This window comes from Macaca nemestrina, chromosome 3, assembly GCF_043159975.1.
Source record: "Macaca nemestrina isolate mMacNem1 chromosome 3, mMacNem.hap1, whole genome shotgun sequence".
Lineage (NCBI taxonomy): Eukaryota > Metazoa > Chordata > Mammalia > Primates > Cercopithecidae > Macaca > Macaca nemestrina.
In genome coordinates, this window is record NC_092127.1 from 65,896,621 (window position 1) to 65,920,491 (window position 23,871).

Here is a 23,871-nt window from a genome sequence, read left to right on the forward strand (position 1 = left end):
ATATCTGGAGGCTAATCCCATGTGAGAAACACTTCGGAACAAGTGTGACAACTTTGCCTGAGTCCCAGAAAGAAAGCTCTCTCTGAAGGGGCCCTTCGGTTGTTTTCCCAGGTGAGATGTTTAAGACTTGATCCCTGTTGTCTGAATTCCTTTCTCACCACACCCAAGGTCATTTTAATGAAAATTCCAAAGTCCAAGCCAAGAGGATAGAGTTGCTCTTAATCCTTCAGCAGTGCTGTCATTTGATCCCTAGACCCGCTGGGGTGATTATTGTGTGTCTGCAGAGCAGGGCTAAGCAGGCAGGAGGAGGAAGTGATTGACCCTGCAGGAGGCCTGTTTCCTGGCCCTTGTTTCTCTGCTGGTGCTGCTGCTACCTCCCAAGCCCTCCCACCACCCTTTCTCCCTATCACCTCAAGATAATGCTGACACTCATGGCTGTTCTTCACCTTTTGGGGAAGTTCACTAATTCATTAACATCTTGTTAATATGATTCAGTGTATTGACAAAGTTGAATCAGCAAGTTATTTAATTCCTGGTTTTTTTTGCATGCTCAGAGGAGCTAAGGTTGTGTGTGGAACGTGCAGTTATACTTCTTGACACCTTTACATCTGTGACTTAGCATTTCATCACAAGGTTTAAAAACTGTGTTGTAAAAGGAAATGGAAAATGTAAGAAACAACTTGAGTGCTTTAAAAAAAATGCTTTAATTTGTTTTTATTTTCTCTCTAACTTCCTGAGTGATGAGAGAATGAAAGGGCTGACGACCAAATGTCTGGGATGTTTTGGGACCTCTCTGTCCCCTGGGCCAGATATGGGAACATTCTCCAGTGCTGCAAGGACTAATCATCAGGCTCTCTTGCTCCTCACTAACAACCAGGCAGAGCGGCAGCCCCCACTTCCTGTCACGCTGAACTCTGGAGGCCACTGATTGCAACCCGGCCAACGTGCCGCCAGCCTTCAGCAAATCTGCCAAAGTCATCTGCTTCGATATTTTCTTGCCTCTTGAGATTAAAGGGGTACATCCTTCCCCACACTGTCTGAAGAGAACAGAGGGGTACTCTCTGCTTCAGGGTGTAAAATGGACTCTTTTCTTTTCAGGGCCTGGAGGCAAACATGTCTAGGGAAAAGCACTCTGACAGGAGAGACTTGACTTCTATTAAAATACTCAGGCTTAAAAAGACTGGAAGCTTTAAGACAGTTTTGGATACGGAAACTGTAAGTAAAGACAAGATTTGAGGCATGACCATTATAAATAATGTCTCTAACATGCTCATTTTTTTTTTTTTCACCAAACATAAAAGTGCTTAGGAAAGATAAAAATGAATCTGATTTTTTTTTCATAGGAATGATACCACATCAACTTTTAGTCCCTACACCTATACCTCTTTCTCCTCCCCTTAACATCTGCCTTTTTGTCTCACAGGCACTGTTCAGCTCTAACGGGGAGACATTGATGATCTGCTGCTGAAACAGTTCCCATAGACTGGTGGCATGTAGTTCCCCTTCTGTTCTTCACGACTGGCTCTAGGGAGTGTCCCTGGATTTTAATTCTCAAAAGCCATGGTTAAACAGAATAGGAGTCTACTTCAAGCTGCTACGGATGATGTGTTTGAACTTCTTGATTTATTAAGATGTGTTCCTAACTTCCTTAAGAAAAAAGTGAGAAATTTTAGCTATTATTCTAATTCCTGTGAAAAGAAAAAAAAAAATACAATGTATTATTTAGAAGGCCTACCAAGAGCCCAAAAGCTCATTATCCCAAAAGACACTCTATAAACTTCACTGCCTATCCCTGGCCTGGATCTGCACATGTGCACACACAGACATGCGGAACAGTGAAGTCACTTCAACTATAGCATTGCTACTTTTTCAGGAAAGCCAAAATAATCCTCTTCATATAATCGTTGGCACCACACATAACCTCATAAATCATACCAATAAAATGTTTTAACATTCCTACAGTTTTCAAATCCCACATTAACTCATAGCGTCCTCCAAACACCCTGTGAGATGTGATTTTACTTTCCTCTTTTTACAGAGAGGGACCTGAGGTTCAAGAAGGTACAGAAAACAAGAAAATGCAGCAGGGACCAGAACCCAGGGCTTCTGACTCTGAATCCACAGTCAGATTCTAGTCTTGCATCTATGATCACTCAACAGCCTTGTGTACATTGGATATTGAATCTAAGTCTTTGATTCCTTTATTGCAAAAAGGATGAGAAGGAGAAGGAAGTAGAGAAAGGTTGAACCAGTTGATATTTAAAGTCTCTTAGTTTCCATAGTTCCATAAATCCAAAAGCCTTTTTAGGATACTTGAGTGACCACGGCCTCTCCTCAGATTTCTTGAGAGTAATCAATAAGGGTTTTTAGCCTCTTCTTTGCGTAAGGGAGAAGTCAACTGAAGTTACAATGACCTTGAGATTTCCATCAAATCAACAAATGCACATCTAATGAGAAGGCTGTTGCTCTTCTCAAAATCTCTGCAGATCTGTGTGGCATATGCCCTACAGTCTACATGAAGTTTTCTGTACCCACTAAAATCTAGACTTTAGCCTCAAGCAGCTGTTATTTTCATTCTTCCAATGAGGACTCTGATGTACCTGTGTCCCCTCTTTCAATTCCTCTACCCTACAAACGACACTCAATGAAGGCATTGGAGTATCTATTTAGCAGATTATACTGAAGTTTTTTCAACAAGGGAGGTGGCATCAGAGCCCTTTACATTAATATTCATTTTGACACATCCTCTTCTTAAAAATACTCTGCCACCCCAGTCCACATGGCTTTCTCATTGGCTGGCATGTCTCTAGCAATGCTTTGCCTGCTGTCCTGCTGCTCAGACCTTCCAGCACCACCATATGCAGGGGAGGAGGGAATGGAAGCCTAACCTTTTTCATTTAAAGGCAATAACAAGGAAGCTTTCCAAATAAAAAGCCATGGTGTCCAGCCATAGGAGCTTTCCTCTTCTAGGGGCAGACATAGCTGTAATCAGTTGTGTTTTTAAATAGATTCTTTTTGTTTCTTATAGTGACACTGATGTCAGCTAATGTGATAGAGCCGAAAGAGCACCAAGTCTGTCGCTCAGGCCTCCTTTTGCATCTAGATCTCAGTTTCTTTAACTGAAGTAAAAGGGGCTTGGAAAAGAAATGGATTTCTAACTTTTTCATGGAGGGGAGCTTCTTATTAATTCCTACGAAACGTGGGACTCTTCGAGAGGGAAGAAAAGAATGCACTGCCGCTCCCAGCTGCTGATGACAGCACAGCGATTGAGAGCAAGGAAAGGAGGAAGCAGAGGAGCCCCACCAGCTCAGCCGAAAGAAGCCTGGCAGTGTGATGTGCTGATCAAAGTCTGAGAGCCTGGTCCTAATCCTAGCTCTAGGTTACACATACCAGTACTGATTGTAATCAAATCGCCTAACCTATTGTGTAAAAATATGTAATTTCTGCCCCATCTGTCTCACAGGGGTTACATGTGACTAAAAAGGAGTAACGTATACAAAAGCATATAAAATGTTATTTAAAAACATATAATATTTAAGGTTGGGCACAGTAGCCCACGACTGTAATCCCAGCACTTTGGGAGGCCAAGGCAGGAGGATTCCTTAAGCTCAGGAGTTCAAAACCAGCCTGGGCAACATAGTGAGACCCTCTATTATTAAAATAAAAAAAAGAAGAAGAAGAAATATATATATGTGTAACTTTTACTCTTAGCTGGCAATCTCTCCCACTTAAACGGCCAGCAACATCAAGAAGTCATCCAGTGAAAACCATTCCTCCACTGTAGATTTCTATTAAATGGATCACCAATCTTACTTACCAGGATTGTCTTATGTCAGTTTTGTGTCAATTTTCTAAAACACAACATCTTAGAAAATGCAGGTAATCCTGTGTAATGCCTGTGGGGGATATCTGATTGCAATTGTCATCTTGTATTGACATACTGGCACAGGTTGGCTGTGTATGGATCACATTTGAGACATATGTTTTCATGAAAGTTGTATGAGGGGGAGGGGGAGGAAACATATTCTTCCTCCCCTCTATTTTCTTTTCAAAAAACACAAAATGTGGAGTAATTTAATATTATTGTTACTATTTTTATTATTATGTTTATCATTATTATTGTGATGTACAGATTATTTTCCATTCTGGCCATTTGCCTAGATATTATAAAGCCTCATCCTTTAAAATCAAGAGACAGTCTTCCTTTAGCTAGAACTGCCATCTTCCAGTGATCCACCAAAATGGGAAACACAAAGGGGAAGAGGAGAGGCACCCCATGTACATTATTTCGGCCTTTTAGGAAACATGGAGTTGTTCCTTTGGCCACATCCATGTGAAACCGTAAAGAAGAAAAAAAAAAAGGTGATATTGTAGACATCCAGGGAATGGGTACTGTTCAAAAAGGAATGTCCCACAAATGTTGCCATAGCAAAACTGGAAGAGTCTAGAATGTTACCCAGAATGCTGTTGGCATTGTTGTGAACGAACAATGAAGGACAAGATTCTTGCCAAGAGAATTAATGTGCATACTGAGCACATTAAGCACTCTAGGAGACAAGATAGTTTCCTGAAACACGTGAAAGAAAATGATCAGAAAGAGAAGGAAGCCAAAGAGAAGAGTAACTGAAGTGCCAGCATGCTCCATCCAGAAAAGCACACTGTGCGAGAACCAATGGGAAGGAGCCTGGGGTGCTGGAACCTCTTCCTTATGTCATAATAGGTATAAAAAAAATAAAAGATCTCTGGACTGAAAAAAAAAATCAAGAGAAGATTTACAATGTATGGAAATAACTGTAATTTATCATATTAATTTGGGCTACCAGTTGCATCATTTAGAGATTGTGCAAATTGAGTTCACAAATATCACAGCTTTGGAAGATAGACAAGTGGTTTTGAACATAGAGATTCCAGGGAAAAAAAAGTAATAATAAGATTAAGGTTCAAATCTGCAGTTAAATTAGGAAAATAAATAATTTTTACACAATAATTTATTTTGTCCAAGTTCAAGGAAAGATAAATATTTTTAATGACATACACTACATTGCATTTTAGCATTATTTGTTTCTCTTTCTAAACATAGATTCTGTGGGCTTTTTGCCAGAATTACAAAATTTCTACATGTTTATTTCTACAAAGGATAAAAGAATAAAGTCACCCAGCAAGAGGTAACCACTGCATGACTTCATAACTGAAAGAAGGGCACTTAAACCCATAGGGCTTATGTCACCACAAACATCTTTTGATGGTTTTGCCTGGTATCACCTCTTTCTTGTTCCTTTTCAGGAACCCTGCTTTCTAGAGCTTGCCTTATGGAGTGGGGGGTTAGAATCAGGAACTGCCCTGACCACAGAGGATTGAGCAGCATCGACTGTGTGCTAACTGAAAGTTCAGAGGGAGGCAGTTTGGCCCTTCCTTGGACCTCTAGCTGAGAGAAGGGATGTACACCGAGTGGCACCAACACACCCAGGCAGATGCTCACATTATGAAACATAAATGCAGAGTGAACAGAGTGTTGCAAATCACTCAGCTTGGCTAGCTGCTGCCAAAGCAACTCAGTACTCCTCATGAAGCCTGCTCTGCATTCCAGAAAACAAAAAAAATTATAGAGGCCTGATAAGATAACCAGGTAATTAATGAAGCAATTTCCCCTTCCTGCTCACATGCCTGTATTTATTTTTTAATATAAATTATCATCATCTTAAGCAATAAGTACACTCTCTTCCTGTAACCTTTAAGAACTTAGCCAAATGGAGCAGAACAAACAGTTCACGTCTTGGTGTCTATTTTGTTTCCGTTTTTAAGCTTACGCCCACACACACAGAATCTTGTAAATATATTTGGCCTTTTTGGTTTTTTGGTTGGTCTTTGTTTTGCTTTGGCTTTTTTTAATTTTATTTTTACAGGACTGGTTTTGTTCTCTTAGTTTTATAGTCTGCTTTTTCCTAGGTTATGTAAAATGGACACTTTTCAATGGTAGCAAATATTCAGTTCCTCCAGTGAATTTTTAAATAATTCCAGCAGCAGTATTACTTTTCCAACAACATTGTATGTGGATTTCCAGTGTCTAAAAACTAGACCTGTGCAGTCCCATCTCTTCCCTTGATACATAAACTTCTCAAGGAAGACAGCAGAATACAGGTCAAAAAATACTTCCCCTGCATCATTTCTCATGAACACATGGTAGTACAGGTCCCTGCTGTTCAATTAAAGATATTCTTGCATATTTTTTTAACCTTGCTAGGTAAATTATTCAAACAGCCAGAAGGGAAATAGTCTCAGAATTCTGTATTGGGCAAAATCATTAATGACTAGCTGGTAAGGGTCAGGAATGATGCAAAAACACTTGCTCTGCCAATCTGTTTCATTCTGGACTTTGTGTTAAACTAATTTTTACAATTTGAGATTCTGGACCTTGTCAGAGAACTCATATATGCCAAATTGTTATGTAATCATTGAAACTACAAGGCTTTTGAAGCACTAAAGAGATAAATAGAACAGTTTGAGGGGTTTTTGGCCCGATCAAGGCAATCCATCTTCTGAATTACTTCTACAGCCACGCAGAGCATGATTTCCTATTGAAATTGTTACTCAGAATATTATCTCCAAGTGGCAGCCTGGCCTTCATCCTGACCATGGTTTCATTTGAAAATAATGTGCATTATAAAAGACAATGGGTCCCCTACAGATCATTTTAGTTTAAGGGTCTAACTGATTATGACCAAGTTCCACTGGCACTCCAAATCATAAAGATAGTGCCATGTTCTATAGAGAGTTCCTTGATAGAATTTGTGTATATCTCAATAGGCTAAAACTTCAGAAGATTTCTGCCACACTAGATTGATAGAAGCTGATGGACAGGAACATGGAATCCTTGTGTTCTAATAGACAGTTAACTTGTGGTAGGTAGAATTTGCTGGACAGCTTTACAATGTGAACAAACAGGATGCCTGTCCTTTATGGGCAGAACCTCTACCATTTGTTCCCCAGAAAAAACAGGTGTGTGTGTGTGTGTGTGAATGTGTGTGCAGACACATGCTTTTAGCAATAAATGTCTTATTCCTTCATATCCTCTTTGCCCCTTTTATGAAAAAGAATTATGTTAGGCTTTAGTTGATATTTACTTCCATTTCTAATCAAAGTACATGTATTCAGCATTTTATATCTACATTAGACTGTAAAAGTAAAAAAAAAAAATGCAATCATCCATGTATATAGTTTTGAATACAACAGCAACAGAAGTATTCAGTGAACCATCAGTCAAACAAGAAAATTTTGACAGACCAGCAACACATGAGAAAGCGTAAGAAGGGTTAAGAAATCAAGGGAGAAAATTAGATGATAGAGATGAGAAAAGGAAAAAAGACATGAAAGCAGGTGAAAATGTGAAAAGCAAGGAAGAAATAAAAATGTTCTTTAGAAGCAAAACCTTGAGCAGAAGTTTAAAGCATGGACACTAGTGTCAATTATTTAAAAATTGTTTAACCTTTGTCCCAATTTCTTCTTCTAGGAAATGCATCCCACCTATATCATAAGACTATTCCCAAGGGCACATGAGGAAATGCCAGTACAGCCTTTTGCTCAGTAGTCAATGTGAAGTACATGCTTCGTATATGTTAGCTATATATATAAACATATATAACATCAAGTATAATTAACATTAAGGTTACGTTAATTACCTCTCCACAAACATGGTTCAGATATCCCAGCATTCTAGCAAAAGCATCTAAGTCTTTTTCCAAAGTTTTCACTCTTCCCTGATTCCTTTGCCTCTCTTTGCTACTGTTTAATATCCAAAAAGTCATTCACAAAACAAAACATCTCACTTTGCACAAGGACTCATATTAGGGAAACAATCCAGTCCTTCCTTAAAAATGGTTGTCATCTTTAAATTGAAATTTTTCTCTGTATTTCAACCTGATTTCTTTTTTGAGTGAGAGAGTTCTGAGGACAAAAGCTATATTGTCTTCTTTCCTGTCCTTCACAGTAACCAATTCAAAACTGTTCACAGAGCAGATAATCAATACCTATGATTTAATGAATAATGTGCCTACTAAAGACAGAACAAGAAGCAGAGGTTAATTTTAAAAGTCTATCAAATTTCAGACTCCTAATGAGAATTCCTTGAGTCTTCTGGGTTTCACCTTTTTCACTATAATTGAAATGCCAAGCACAAACTGAGCAGTCTGCTAACAATCTGAAAAGAAAATATATTACAATGATTGTACAGGGAAACTTGGAAGTGATTTTCTCCTGGGCTGGGGGTTTAAACAAACAGGAAGCCCTGTTTAGGATTTGTCTTCATCATCTTTCATCACAAGTCAGCCTGACTTCCTGATGAAGAAATGTGGAACCGCTTTCAGGTTCTCAACCAGATTGGACAGAAATGCCAACTTTAAATGCAACTTTAAATTCAGAAGCTATTTCTGAACACCCGCATTTCCATCAGACCACAGCTCTCTAAAAGTAAAATTTTGTCTCTTAATTTCTATAAGCAGTGGGCAAAAAATGGACCTTTTGTTCTAACTCCACAGTTAAAGGATCACATTTTTTTTCTACGACTGAGCATCCAGAGGGTATGAGGAGCAAACCATACAATCAAGAAGGATAAATTAATAATTATGGACTCCTTAAAGTGTTTTCTTCTCAGTATTAGCATATAGTTTCTGTAGATACTTGAAAAAATATTGCTTATGAAATGAGACTTTAAAGACTCTCTATTAAAATCTGATCGTGATTTCAGGATAGAAAGTACAAAATATGTCATCATTTGTCTCTAGTCTATATATCTAACACATACTTTTCAAAACTAGCAATTTCTTGTTAAACTTCAAATTTCATAAAACTGTTTCGTTTAAACTATCATTACTAAAACAACAAATATAGCAACTTTCAGGTTTAAGTAAAACTTGAGGATTTTTTTTTATTCAAATAGATAGTTTTCTACAAAAACTCTAGATAAATTGATGATTCTTCTACATACCTAAAGAAGATGATGCCAAAATTTGATCAAAAGATACAAACTGAAAATGACTAGTATTTTATCTAATATTAAGTAGAAAAATACAAAATCAGGGCTCTTGCTACTCTCAAAATTATGTTGAACTATACAATATTTTTAACAATATTCGCCACACTGTGCAATAGAACTAAATACATATGTGTGTGTGTGTATATATATACACATATATATATTCCTCATGCCTCAGTGAGATTTTTGAACACTTTGATCATCATCTTCCCATCCTCTGTAATGTCACTTTGTACCTCATAAATTTATATAATTATAAATTGATAATGTATAATGAAAAATAAAAAATAAAAAGTATATTGACTTACCAATTCTCACCATAGACATTTATCTACTGGGGCTAGATAGATTTTTCACCTTTTGAATTTTCAAAACCTTTTCTCACTGTTATTTCCAAATATTACTTATTTCAAGTCTCCATTCTTATACTATTCTTGAAAATGTTGGATTAACATAAGAAAGGAAGAGCTTTTATAATACAGATAAGGAAACTAAGAGCAGATTCATCAAATATGATTTTTATCAGACTAATAACAATACACGTCTGCAATTTAAACAAATCTTGACTGAGTTAAATTCTAGAAGGCATTGTTTAATGTCAAAGCCCAGAGGAAGACACTCTAGGCAACTACCACATCACAAACATTCCAGATGTTTCTTGAATACACAGTTCCCTCCCCACTAGCAGCCTATGACGACCACCATTCAGCCTTTTGTACTATTATTCTAAATTGCATGTTGAATATTTATTTTTAAAAAACAAAAGAAACAAAAGAGAAAGAGGAAAATAAACCTGAACAAAAACATATACTTTGTTTTCTGTCCAAGAAAATAAAATGTGCATTTGTTGAGAAACATATGAACGAATTTCCTTAGAATGATGTAACCCCTCCTAAAAAAAAATCACAGAAGTCATCACCATGGGTGGTAGGATGCTGAGTTTCCCACAGGAAGCAGCACAGGTAATTGCTTGTTTGTTTTTGTACTGAGAGGCATTCTATTATGTGCCTACAGGTTTCTTCTATGAGAAAATCTGCTGATGGGCCATTTTGTTTCAGGCATTTTGTAGGCATTTGTCTCATGTGTTTAGAAAGTCCATTATCTTAATATGTGTTCTGTAGAAAAAATGAGTAAATGGGAAATACATGTGGTTGGCAAAAAAGCTATACTATGACATAAGAAAAAAAAACTACAATAAAGTAAACATATGAATTCCACCTTTTAAAATAGAGTCCCTTCTGGAATAAGACTGCAAATTGGAGAATAGCTAAATTATCTGTCCAGTTAAGTTGTCTGAAAGAAATTTAAAGTCAGGCCACTATCGGGCAAGCCCCATTAAAGGAAGCAAGAATTCCTTCATCACTGCCTTCATCCCCCGGATCCCAGTGAGGTCAATTTAAGAGTTCTACAAATAACCCTGGCTGGTATACACCGAACCACATAGCATGCTAGATGGTGGGGATACAGAAATGAATAATATGTGGTCCCTGCTGTCACGGAATTTATTCCATCAGAAAGAAACAGACCCATAAACAGATCATTCCAAAGTAACAGGGTCTATAATGACAGAGCTATTCCCAGAGTGCAGTTGAATCCAAAGGAAAGGAGGGTACTTGGCTCAGTAGTAAGAAGGGAAAAGCCTCATGGAAGGCTTCCCAGAGGAGACAAGCTCTGTCCTGAGCTTGGAAGAATGGATTGGAGACTTGGAGTCTGCAAGGTAAAAATGGGCAGACAAACATTACACAAGAAGCACAGACACATAAATTCAAAGCAAGATGTGATGTGCTAGGCACTGAAAGACAGTATCACCAGGGTACAAATTTTAAAGTGGGAAGACGAGGTTGCAAGAGCGCAGATCTTAGGGAATATGTGTACCATGTTCAGGAGCTTGGATGTTATCCAGTGGGTATTAGGAAGCACCTGGAAAACAGAACTCCTCCAATTCCCCTCAGAGAGTTGATCTGAGGGGAAAAAAAATAGGAAGAAGGAAGGCTGGACAAAGGAGCAGAGACATAAACAACTACAGCAATAACAATAATCATAGAAAGCTTACTATGTGCTACTATGGGCAGCTAAGGGCCTTCAGTGCATCTCATTTAATTCTCAACAACCTAACTGTTATTTTCCCCATGTTACAAGTGAGAAAACTTAAACTTAGAGGGTTTGAGCAGTAGAGATGCTAAACTGAGGCCACGCAGGTAGTAAATGGCAGGACTGGAACTGGAATCCAGGCCGTCAGAATCCAAATCCCCTAAGTGGGAAGAGATTGCCCTAGTAAAAAGAATAACTCCAGGTTTTAACAATGCATTTAGTGAGGTAATATGAGCAAAAATCAAACAAACAAAACCCCAACAAAAACAAAAACAGACTTCCTTGAACAGAAATGTCATGAAAAAAGAAGAGACTAGGCTGGGGGTGGTGGCTCACTCCTGTAATCCCAGCACTTTGGGAGGCCGAGGCAGGCGGATCACTTGAGGTCAGGAGTTCAAGACCAGCCTGGCCAACATGGTGAAACCCCATCTCTACTAAAAATACAAAAAGTAGTTGGGCATGGTGGCAGGTACCTGTAATCCCAGCTACTTGGGACACTGAGACAGGAGAATTGCTTGAACCTGGGAGGCGGAGGTTGCCGTAAACTGAGATTGCGCCACTGCACTCCAGCCTGGATGACAGAATGAGACTCTGTCCCAAAACAAACAAACAAAAAAACACCACCAACAACAAAAAAAAAACTAGTTTAATTATCTTAAGAATGTCTGTGATAAAAAAATTAACATCTGTACTCTTTTTCCAGCATGCTCCAAGTATAGACCATTATGAAGCAAAGTAATTTGTTACTACTAACGAAGAATCTTGGATTATAAATGAAAATTCTGTAGGGAAAAAACAATGTCACACATCTAGAAAGAAACTGTGGACAATATGCCTTACTTGATATGCATACACATATTCTCCTAAGGAAAAAAAATTGCCATGCATGCAAGGCCTGGCTACAAAAGAAAGGGATTTGCCTAAAGTTCTAACAGTGGAAGTGAAAAAAATCACTTTAGAAAATGTCTCTTGTCAGCAAAATGCATTTCTAATTAGCTGTATCTTTCAATTGGCTAAATAAAGAGAGCAACTAATTACTCTCACCGGTAGTTTCTTCATTCAATGTTTTTTAGTCATAACTAATAACCTCGAGAGCTTCATGATTCTCAACGTTTCTTCATATTCGGGCAGTTAATCTGACTATTGGGTTTGATGGCTCTGTAGAAAGACACTGTCCTGAAAATTGTCATATTCCATAAACTACAGGTTAGTTCAAACATATAATAATGCCAGCTTCAAGAAGACAATCCATAAAGTCATCATTTTATACCTCTAATTTCTATATTAATCTTTTTAAAAACAGTGCCTTTATCATCATTATTAATACTTACTGGTGGCTGATGACATCTTTAAATGATTAATGCAGACTTACATTCCAAACATCCTAAAATTCATTGATTCAGCAAATTCGTATCAAATGTCTAACAGGTCAATGAACTACAGAGGATGTTTTAGTGATAAGTAAGACAGGGAGTTGGAAACCAAGGGCCTTACAATTTAGTCAGCATCTCATTTTATCTACTAACTCCCATAATCAAGCATAAATACTTAAATAAACTCACAGGCTAATCTTCCACAATACCTCTAGCAAAGTTTATCTGCTAAGGGGCGATCTTTGTTCTATTTTCTGCATATCTTAACCATATTAGGAAACCCAGCCCATTTAGTAAGACTTCTATTTCTATGTCAATGGTGAATATGTTGCCTGAAATTTGTACTTTTTCTTTCTAAATGCAGCAAAGTTCTAAATGTTCTTGTGGAGGAAGAAAGCCAACTACAGAAATTATTTACTTTTTTAAAATTTTAAATGTGACATCTTCAAGTCATACTTTCCACAATAAAACATTTCCACTTGCTGACGTGCTCCTCTCTAGCTGAAATGACACAATCATTTCAACCCACTGAATTTAAAACTGAAATGCCTCTTTCTTCTTTCAGAAAGAAAGAGCCACCCTATGATTAAAACTTCCCACAGTTGCTTTTAAAGTGCTTAACATTTACAAAAAAAAATAAAGTTTTCCTCTATTTTTATCAGAAATTACCCTCCCTACACAAACACTGTGGCTGGCTCTGAGTGGCTTTGCGACAGTAGCCTTGCCCTCCCTCCATTCCCCGACTCTTTCCAGGAGTGCAAGTAGACAGTTAGCTCCCTTTGAGGATTTTCTATCTTGTTCCATGGCCTCCCTCCAAACACTGGTTCCTTTCCCCTTTCCAGCGGCAGCTTCCCTCACATTGCTGAACAGCACAAAATGTCCTCTCAATCCGGTACTAGTTGCTATAGGAAATTGAGGTTTTAGATGATATAGCAATTAAACCAAACAACCTACTTAAACCTTTTCAAGCAAGAATATCTATGAATTACTCCTGAGATCATTATGTTTCCCTCTGCACTGCCTTAATTAGGTCATTGTCATTATTAAATTATTTATTCACCAAACACTTTCTAAATGTCTCTATTATGCAAATCACTTTATTAGGCCCTGCAGCAGAGAACTTTATGAAATTGATACCTGCCTGCCCTCTGGTAACTCAGTCTAGAGGAGGCCCATGCCAGCCTACATAGCTCTATCACAGGAAAATGCTACTGAAGTGCTAGAATAGAGTGGGGAAAAGGCAGAGGGAATGGGAATGTCAGGAAGAGAGTAGCGCTCGCAAGATTCTTGGGGGAGCTGTTGACCTTGGCAAGAAAAGATTTTATTGATGTTTTGAGATTCAGCTAAATGAAAGCATCAAAAAGCACAAAAATTACTGAAATAAAGTAAAGAGGGACCCCAATTCCAAACAATTAAAACACAAGTAGGTATTCTTTTTTGGAATAAGGATCTGCCTAACAAAATCTCAATGTTTATAGCTTGGGGGAAATCCCTGAGAAATAAAACAAAGATTCATAAGAATCGAGTTTTAAACCTTACTCATCTTAAGGCATCAACTGTCTCCAGGGACCTGGGTGAGACTGGAACTCCTCTTTAGCTTATTTCCATTCCAATCTCAAGAATCTCCACTAATCCTGGCCACTCTCCCTCACACAAAACTCCTTTGGTCTGCATGGTTCAGGTTTAATGAAGCCACAATGATGCCTTCGCCATATTAGTATATGGCTTTTCCACATTCAATGTTCATTTAACAAACATTTGCTGAGTACCTATTACCTGCAAGACTCTTAGCTAAGGAAACAAAGATGAATAAAACATAGTTATTACCTTTAAGGAGCTCACAGCAGGAGATCATGCATATAAACAGCTACCTGAAACAAAATATGAGAAACACTGAAAGATTTGTAAGTATGGAGTTGCAGACAAACAAGAGAGGGGCAAGTAAATTGATAAAGGGAAGGAAAGGAACATTCTAGGAAGACTTCATAGCAAGGAGACCTTGAGGAGCATGCAGAAGTATGCTCACTCTTTGCCTACAGGATGGTAACCAACTATCTGGGAATGAAAGCAAGAATCAGAGTTTAAAGTAGAAGATTAAAAGGGTGAAGTATGCTCTGTTAAGGGGTCTGCACCTGTCCTATAGGCATTAGGAAGAACTTGAAGCTACTTAGAACTTTTTTCTTAATCCATCACCTCAATCATTTATTTTTTCTTTTTGTTACAAACAATCCAATTGTTATTTTTAATGTACAGTAAGTTACTGTTGACAGTAGTAACCCAGTTGTGTTATTAAATACTAGATCTTACTCATTCTAACTATATTTTTGTATGTATTAACCATCACCACTTCCCCCTTATCTATGACCCTTCCCAACCATTGATAACTATCATTCTACTCTCTATCTCCAAGAATTCAATTGTTTTAGGTTTTATCTCCCACAGATAAATGAAAATATGTGAAGTTTGTCTTTCTGTGCCTGGTGTATTTCACATACCATAATGACCTCTAGTTCCATCCATATTGCTGCACATGACAGGATCTCATTCTTTTTTATGGCTAAATAGTACTCCATTGTGTATATTCCACGTTTTCTTTATCTATTCATCTGCTGATGGACAATGAGGTTGCATCTAAATCTTGTTTACTGTGAATAGTGCTGCAATAAACATGGGCATGCAAATACCTCTTTGATATACTGATTTCCTTTCTTTGGGATTGTGGGATCATGCGGTAGTTCTATTTTTAATTTTTCAAGGAAACTCCAAACTGTTCTCCATAGTGGTTGTACTAATTTACATTCCCATCAAGAGTGAAAGAGGGTTCTCTTTTCTCCACATCCTTGCCAACATTTGTGTTTGCCTGTCTTTTGCATTACTAATGACTGTTAAACAGAATATATATATATTTATGTTTGACATATATGATATATATGCTATATATGTAAAGAGCTACTGTTACACTAATGTTATAATTAATGTTCTGATAATATAATCGGCACTGTATTATGGGCCAAGCATGGTGGCTCATGCCTGTAATCCCAGCACTTTGGGAGGCCAAGGCGGGTAGATCGCTTGAGGCCAGGAGGTCAAGACCAACCTGGGCAACATGGCAAAACACCATCTCTACAAAAAATACAAAAAAATTAGCCAGGTGTGGTGGCATGCACCTGTAGTCCCAGTTACTTGGGAGGCTGAGGTGGAGGATCACCTGAGCCCAGGACAAGGGGGCTACACTGAGCCATGATCATACCATTGCACTCCAGCCTGGGTGACAGGACAAGACTCTGTCTCAATAAATTAAATAAATAAATAAATAATTACATATGTACGTAATGAAAGAAATAAAGCTAAAAGCAGGAAAATGAACGAGGAGACTAATAGTTCAGGTAAGAGGTGAAGAAGATTTGAGCTTAGTGAAAATTGGGATTGAGAGAAAGACACAGAGAACTACTTCAAATGTATAATTGATAAGTTTTTGTTTCTGGTTTGGTTTGGGTCAGGATCTTGCTCTACTACTTAGGCTGGAGTTCAGTGGCACAATTATGGCTCACTGTAACCTCAACCTCATGGACTCAAGGGGTACTCCCACTTCAGCCTCCTAAGTATCTGGGACAACAGACACATGCCACCACACCCAGCTAATGTTTTTTAATTTTTTTGGTAGAGACAGGATCTTATATGTTGCCCAGGCTGGTCTTGAACACCTGGCTTCAAGCAATCCTCCTGACTTGGCCTCCCAAAGCTGGGATTACAGGCTTGAGCCAAATGCCCAGCCTTAATTGATAAGTTTGGTTACCAGTTACATATGTGCAGCTGAGGGACTGAGAAAAATTTAGGAGGGCCTCTAGGTTTCTCGCTTGGAGAAGGGGCTGCAGAATTTCCATTAAGGTATATTGAGACTCGATTTATGTCCGAGCATGTCATTAATCTTAGAGAATGTCCTGCATGCAGATGAGAAGAATGCATATTCTGTGGTTGTTGGTTGGAGTACTCTGTAGATGTCTATTTGGCCCAATCAGCAAAGTTTACAATTTGAGTTCATAATTTCTTCTTTGGTTTTCCGCCTTGATAATCTGTCTACTGCTGTCAGTGGGGTGTTGACATCTCCTCTATTACTCTGTGGATGTCAAAGTCTTTTCTTAGGTCTAGGAGTAATTGCTTTACCAATGTACTTCTGCTAGGTAAAACACTAGGTTGTTTTATGTCTTCTTCATAAAGGCATTTAGCAGGATAAACTTTCCTCTTAATGTTACTTTTGCTGCATCCCAGAGGTTTTGGTATATTGTGTATCTATTTTCATTTGTTTCAATAATTTTTCTGCACACAGAACCTCCTCTAAGATTGACCACATGCTTGGACATAAATCAAATCTCATAACAATTCTGCACCCCCTTCAGCAATAATTTGCTTTACCAATTGCTTTACCAATGTTGGACATGTATATATTTAGAATAGTTAACTCTTCTTGTATAATTGAACCCCTTATCATTATGTAATGCCCTACTGTGTCCTTTTTTTACTGTTGCAGGTTTTAAAAGTTTGCCATTTGCATGATAGATCTTTCTCCATCCCTTTACTTTGAGCCTTTGGGCATCATTAAATGTAAGATGAATCTCTTGAGGACAGTAGAAGGATGAGTCTTTTTTTTGTTGCTCAATTTGCCACTCTATGTCTTTTAAGTGGAGCATTTACACTGCTCAATAAATTCAAAAATATCAAATTTATACCAAGTAGCTTCTCAGGCCACAGTGGAATAAAAATAGAAATCAATACTAAGAGGAACTCTCAAAACCACATAAATACATGGAAATTAAACAACTTGCCCCTAAATGACTTTTGTGTAAAAAACAAAATTAAGGCAGAAATCAAAAAACTTTTTGAAACAAATGAAAATAGAGACACAGCACACCAAAATCTCTGGGATGTGGGAAAATCTGTATTAAGAGGAAAGTTTATACTGCTAAATGCCTTCATAAAGAAGACATAAAACAACCTAACCATGAACCTAACAGAAGTAGAAGAACAAGAACAAACTAAATCTAAAGCTAGAAGAAGAAAAATATATAAAATCACAGCATAGTTAAAAGAAATTGAGATCCCCCAAAAAACATACAAAGGATCAATGAAAAATTGGTTCTTTAAAGTATTATCAAGGTTGATAGACTGATAGCTAGAATAACCAAGAAAAAAAGAGAGATCTAAATAACACAATCAGAAATAACAAGGGTGACGTTACAAGTGATCCCACAGAAATACAAAAGATCCTTATAAACTACTATGAACACCTCTATGCCCACAAACTAGAAAATCTAGAGGAAATGGATAAGTTCCTGGAAAAACACAACCTCTCAAGATTGAACCAGGATGAAACAGAAATATTGAACATACCAATAACAAGTAATGAAAATGAATCAGTAATAAAAAGAAAAAAAACTACCAACCACAAAAAAGCTCTGGACCAGATGGATTCACAGCCAAATTCTCCCAGATGTACAAAGAGCTGGTACCAATCCTACTGAAACTATTCCAAAAAATTAAGAAGAAAGGACCCTTCCCTAACTCATTCTACAAAACCAGTGTCATCCTGATACCAAATCTGGCAAGGGCGTACAACAAAAAAAGAAAACTGCAGGCCAATATCCCTGATGAACATAGAAGCAAAAATGCCCAATAAAATACTAGCAAACTGAATCCAGCAGCGTATCAAAAAGTTAGTTCTCCATGATCAAGTGGGCTTTATTCCTGGGATGCAGTGATGGTTCAACAGACACAGATTGAGAAACGTGATTCATCACACAAAGAGAATTAAAAACAAAAACCAAATGATCATCTCGATAGATGAAGAAAAAGCTTTGCACAAAATCCAACAACCATTCATGATAAAAACCCTTAACAAAGTAGGGATTGAATGAACATACCTCAAAGCAATAAGAGCCATCTGTGACAAATTCACCACTAACATCACAATGAATGGGTACATGCTGGAAGCATTCCCCTTGAGAACTGAAACAAGACGAGGATGTGCACTGTCACCACTACTCAATATAGTACTAGAAGTCCTAGCTAGAGCAATCAGATGACAGAAAGAACTAAAAGGCAGCCAAATAAGAGGAAGTCAAGTTATCCATATTCACTGACAATATGATTCTAGACCTAGAAAACCCTAAATATTCTGCCAAAAGACTCGTAGACCTGATACACAACTTCAACAAAGTCTCAGGATACAAAATAAATGTACAAAAATCAGCAGCATTTCTTTTTTTTTTTTTTTTTTTTTTTGAGATGGATTCTTGCTCTGTCTCCAAGGCTGGAGTGCAGTGGTGCAATCCCGGCTCACTGCAGCCTCCTCCTCCCAAGCTCAATCAATTCTCCTGTCTCAACCTCCCAAGTAGCTGGGACTATAGTCACATGCCACCACGCCCAGCTAATTTTTGTATTTTTAGTAAAGACAGGCTTTCACCATGTTGGCCAGGAAGGTCTTGATCTCCTGACCTCGTGTTCTGCCTGCCTCGGCCTCCCAAAGTGCTGGAATTTCAGGCGTGAGCCACTGCGCCTGGCCAATCAGCAGCATTTCTGTACCCCAAACCTGAGAACCAAATCAAGAATGCAATTTCACTTACAATAGCCACAAAAAATAAAATACTTAAAGAAAAAAATGAGATATGAAGATGACACAAACAAATGGAAAACTATTTTATGCTCATGGGTTGGAAGAACCAATATCATTAAAATGTCCATACTGCCCAAACCAATCTACAGATTAAATACTATTCCCATCAATTACCAATGTCACTTTTCACAGATTTAGAAAAAACTATTCTAAAATTCATATGGAACCAAAAAAGAGCCCAAATAGCCAAGGCAATCTTAAGTAAAAAGAAAAAAGCCAGTAACATCACATTACCCAATTTCAAACTATGCTATAAGGCTACAGTAATGAAAACAGCATGGTAATGGTACAAAAATAGACAGATAGACCAATAAAACAGAATGCAGAACCCAAAAATAAAGCCACACACCTACAATCGACTCCTCTTTAGCAAAGTCAACAAAATTACAATGCGGAAAGGATATTCTATTCAATAAATTGTGCTGTAAAAACTGGCTAACCATATGCAGAAGAATGAAACTGGACTCTGATCTGTTACCATATACAAAAATTAAGTCAGGATGGATTAAAGACTTAAATCTAAGACCTTCAACTATAATAATCCTAGAAGAAAAGCTAGGAAATACTCTTTTAGACATTGTCCTAGGCAAATAATTTATGATGAAGACTCCAAAAGCAAATGCAAAAAAAGAAAAAAATAGACAAATGGGACTTAATTAAACTAAAGAGCTTCTGCACAGCAAAAGAAACCATCAACAGAGTAAAGAGACAACCTACAGAATGGGAGAAAATATTTGCAAATTATGCATCTGACAAAGGTTTAATATCCAAGATCTATAAGAAACTTAAATCAACAAGAAAAAAACAAATAACACTATTAAAAAGTAGACACTTCTCAAAAGAAGACATACAAGAGGCTAACAAATATATGAAAAAATGCTCATCATCATTAATCATCAGATAAATAAATGCAAATCAAACCCACCATGAACACCATCTCACACCAGTCAGAATGGCTATTATAAAAAAGTCAAAAAATCACAGATGTTGGTGAAGTTGCAGAGAGGGAATGCTTATACACTGTTGGTGGGAATGCAAATTAGTTCAGCCCTGGTGGAAAGCAGGTTGGAGTTTTCTCAAAGAATTAAAAATGGAATTACCATTTGACCCAGCAATCCCATTTCTGTGTATATACTCAAAGGAAAATAAATTGTTCTATCAAAAAGACACATGCAGTTGTATGTTCCTTACACAACTATTCAAAATAGCAAAGACAAGGAATCAACCTCGGTTCCCATCAATAGTGAACTGGATAAAGAAAATATGGTACCTATACACCATGGAATACTACACAACCACAAAGAAGAACAGAATCATGTTTTTTGCAGAAACTTGGATGCAGCTGGAGGCCATTATCATAAATGAATTAATGCAGAAACAGCTAATGAAATACCCCATGTTTTCACTTATAAGTGGGAGCTAACCTTTGGGTACATCCACACACAAAGATGGGAACAATAGACACTGAGGACTCCATAATGGAAGAGTGGTGGAAACAGGGGTTGAAAAAGTACCTATCAGGTTTTATGTTCACTATTTGGGTGAGAGGATCATTAGAAGCCCAAACCTAAGCATCACACAATATACCCATGTAATAAATCTGCACATGTACCCCCTGAATCTAAAATAAAAAATATATATATTTTAAAAAGGAAATCTCCCTCCTTAAAAAAAAGTTACACTGAGCATAATAAAGGTAGAGCTGTTTGAGGCAGAAGAAAATAAGGTGATTGAAGCTTATTAAGTAAATGTTATCCATTAGCAATTCAAATTGATTCATCCAGAAGTTAGTTGAGAAAATTTATTACAACATCCTGCTCCCCACACAAAGATACATTGGAAAAGTAGAGAAAAGAATTCAAGATGATTTTATCTTAGACTAAAATAAACATTCAATAGAAAGATAACTGGAAAATCTCAAAACAGTTGGAGATTAAACAACACATTTCTAAATAACACAGAGAGCAAAAAGAAATCTCAAGAAAATTTTAAAAATATTTTGAACTGAATAAAAATGAAAACACAACAAAATTTGTGGGATACAGTGAAAGCAGTTCTTAGAGAAAATTTATAGCACTGAATGCATGTATTAGAAAAAAGAAAGATCTAAAATTGATCATCTAAACTTCTACCTTAGGAAACAGGGGGGTTGGGGGCAGGGAAGAGCATATTAAATCACAAGTAAGCACAAAAAAATGAAACAAGAAATTAAAGCATAAATCAAGGAAACTTACAAAAGGAAATAGAGAAATAAATGAAACCAAGAGCTAGTTATTTGAAAACAGCAATAAATTAATGAACCTCTAGACAGGCTAAGAAAAACAGAGAGAAGACACAAGTTACTAACATGAGAAACAAAAGAGGGACATCATTACAGATCTCATGAACATTAAAAAGAAAATAAAGGAATATTTTAAACAACTCTTTGCTCACAAATTTTGTAACCTAGATGAAATGAACCAATTCCTTAAAAAACACAATCTACCACAGGTCACACAAGGAGAAATACATAATTTAAACAGCACTACGTTAAAGAAACTGAATCAGTAATTAATAGCCTTCAAAACAGAAATCACTTGGGCATGATAGATTCACAGGTGAATTCTACCAAACATTTAAGGAAGAAATTATATCAATTTTCTACAATGTCTTTCAGAAAATAGAAGCAGAGCAAGAACTTCCTAACTCATTCTATGGAGACGCAATTACCCTAATACAATAATGTGTACAGTGTGTCAATGTAAATTCATTAACTAACAAATGTACCACTCTGGTGCAGGATTTTGATAGTGGGGAAGGCTGTATAAATGTGAGGGGAGGGAGATATGGGAAATCTCTATACCTCTGTCCAATTTTGCTGTGAATCTAAAACTGCTCTGAAAAATGAAGTCTATTTTTAAAAACAAGATACTTAAAAAGTAAATATTCAAGCATTACCTTTTTTAATGTAATTTTATTTATTTATTTACTTTTATTTTTCTATAAGTTATTGGAGTACAGGTGATATTTGGTTACATGAGTAAGTTCTTTAGTAGTGATTTGTGAGATTTTGGTGCACCCATCACCCAAGCTGTATACACTGCACCATATTTGTAGTCTTTTATCCCTCGTCCTCATCCCACTCTTCCACCCAAGTACCCTAAGTCCATTGTATCATTCTTATGCCTTTGCATTCTTATAGCTTAGCTCCCACATGTCAGTGAGAACATACGATGTTTGGTTTTCCATTCCTGAGTTACTTCACTTAGAATAATTGTCTCCAATCTCAACCAGGTCACGGAAAATGCTGTTAATTCATTCCTTTGTATGGTTGCGTAGTATTCCATCGTATATATACACCGCAGTTTCTTTATCCACTCATTGATTGATGGGCATTCAGGTTAGTTCCACGTTTTTGCAGTTGTGAATTGTGCCTCTCTAAACATGCATGTGCAAGTATCTTTTTCACATAATGACTTCTTTTCTTCTGCATAGATACCTAGTAGTGGGATTGCTGGATCAAATGCTGATTTAATGCAACTATCAAATGGTAGTTCTACTTTTAGTTTTTTAAGGAATCTTCACACTCTTTTCCATAGTGGCTGTACTAGTGTACAGTACACTGCTGGCTGTACCAGCAATGTAGAAGTGTTCCCTGATTACCAAATCCATGCCAACATCTACTGTTTTTTGATTTTTTGATAATGGCCATTCTTGCAGGAGTAACATGGTATCTCATTGTGGTTTTCATTTGCATTTCCCTGTTCATTAGTGATGTTGAGTAGTTTTTCATATGTTTGTTGACTATTTGTATATCTTCTTTTGAGAACTGTCTATTCATGTCCTTAGCCCACTTTTTGATAGGGTTGTTTGTTTTTTCTTACTGATTTGTTTGAATTATTTGTAGATTCTGAATATAGTCCCTTGTCAGATGTATAGATTGTGAAGATTTTCTCCCACCCTGCGGGTTGTCTGTTTACTCCGCTGACTGTTCCTTCAGCCGTGCAAAAGCACTTTAGTTTAATTAGGACCCAGATATTTATCTTTGTTTTTATTGCATTTGCTTTTGGGTTCCTGGTCACGAAATCCTTGCCTAAGCCAATGTCTAGGAGAGTTTTTCCAATGTTATCTTCTAGAACTTTTATAGTTTCAGGTCTTAGGTTTAAGTCTTTAATCCATCTTGAGTTGATTTTCGTATAAGAGATGAGGATTCAGTTTCATTCTTCTACATGTGGCTTGCCAATTGTCCCCGCACCATTTGTTGAAAAGGGTGTCCTTTCCCCACTTTATATTTTCATTTGCTTTGTCGAAAATCAGCTGGCTGTAGGTATTTGGGCTTATTTCTGGGTTCTCTGTTCTGTTCCATTGGTCTATGTGCTATTTTTATACCAGTACCACACGGTTTTGGTGACTATGGCTTTATAGTACAGTTTGAAATCAGGTAGTGTGATACTGCCAGATTTGCTCTTTTTGTTTAGTCTTGCTTTGGCTATACGGGCTCTTTTTTGGTTCCATATGAATCTCAGAATTGTTTTTTCTAATTTTGTGAAGAATGGTGGTGGTCTTTTGATGGAGATTGCATTGAATTTGTAGATAGTTTTTGCCAGTATGGTCATTTTCACAATATTGACTCTACCCATTCATGAGCATGGAATGTGTTTCCATTTGTTTGTGTCATCTTTCTTACAGCAGTGTGTTGTAGTTTTCCTTGTAGATGTCTTTCAATTCCT

General features: G+C 37.2%; 1 long non-coding RNA gene across 6 annotated transcripts in view; it reads right to left on the reverse strand.

Annotated features, from left to right (window-relative positions):
* The window catches only part of LOC105486124 (uncharacterized), a 329,958-nt gene that overhangs the window by 234,766 nt on the left and 71,321 nt on the right, over nt 1–23,871 (reverse strand). For all 6 annotated transcript variants that reach the window (XR_011620990.1, XR_011620988.1, XR_011620989.1 and 3 more), the window contains one exon: nt 14,320–14,363. This is a non-coding gene — a long non-coding RNA (uncharacterized lncRNA). The remainder of the gene's footprint in view (nt 1–14,319; nt 14,364–23,871) is intronic.